The following is a 1,169-nucleotide window of genomic DNA, read 5'->3' on the forward strand; positions in this document are numbered from 1 at the left end:
ATACCGCTTAAGTCATTTTCCTCAAACAGAGCTAGTCATGTCACTTATCCAAACAAAAACCTTTCCTGCCTTCCAGGGGCCTGCATCGTAAAGTTCAAGCTCAGCACAGTTTTCAAGGTCTTCCACTTAGCCCTGGGCTTGTCTAGCTGTCTGTTTCCCTCCTTCCCTCTCTCCCCAACTCTTTCTTTCCCTCTCTTTCTCCCTCTCCCTCTGTCTCTCCTGCTTCCTCTGTCTTCCTCTCTCCATCTGTCCCTTCTTCTTCCTCTGTCTCTCCCACTCTCTCGGTCTCATCCCTTTCCCTTTTACCATGACTCTAGTCACGCTGGAGTTTTTTATTGTTCCCTAAACATAGTATGTTCTTTCCCCCTGAAATGTTCTTTCTATCATTTTCTATCTGATATGATCTGCCCAAATCTAATTCATCTTTCAAAGAACATTTAAATGTTACCAACCCTGTGAAATGATCTTCCATCTCCCTGAGTTAAATTTACACCCACAATACTATTCACTTGGATTAGTGCCCTTAGCATTTTATTTGATGATTAACTGTGTACCTGTACGCCAGTTAAATTGTGAGTGTGCTCATGCTCACCGCAGAGTATGAAAATCATCAGCCGAACCTCAAAAACTAAAATACTGGACACTCAGAAGGTTTATTGAATAAATAAAGCTTAGTTATCCAAATCCACAGAGACATTAAAAACAGTGAATTAGGAAGGGGAAAATGAGATTATAAGTTACGATAGGCATCGTGATTGTAGCAAAAATGGCAGCTCTCAGCAAAGGGAAGGTAGAAACCCATATCTCCTGCATTGGCAGGAGGGTTCTTACCACTAGCACCACCTGGGAAGCCCCCATATAAAACATAAAGGACTAAAAAATACCAGTCTGGGACAATTTGCTGTGGAGCCAAACATCCAATTTATTTCGGGGAAACTTGAAGTGGCACTATTATTACATTATAGAATATAATTGATACTAAGAGTAGTGATCCCATATCATTATGAAGGTATTTACAATTTGTTCTGTATAGCGTGTTTAAGAAAGCATGGTAGCATAAAAACAGTCATGTAGATGAGTGGAATAGAACTGAGAATCCAGAGGTAAACCCATGTGTCCACAGTCAATTCATTTTTGACAAAAGTGCCAAGACTATTCAATGAGGAAAG

The sequence above is a fragment of the Odocoileus virginianus genome, chromosome 17, assembly GCF_023699985.2.
Source record: "Odocoileus virginianus isolate 20LAN1187 ecotype Illinois chromosome 17, Ovbor_1.2, whole genome shotgun sequence".
In the NCBI taxonomy this organism is placed as follows: domain Eukaryota; kingdom Metazoa; phylum Chordata; class Mammalia; order Artiodactyla; family Cervidae; genus Odocoileus; species Odocoileus virginianus.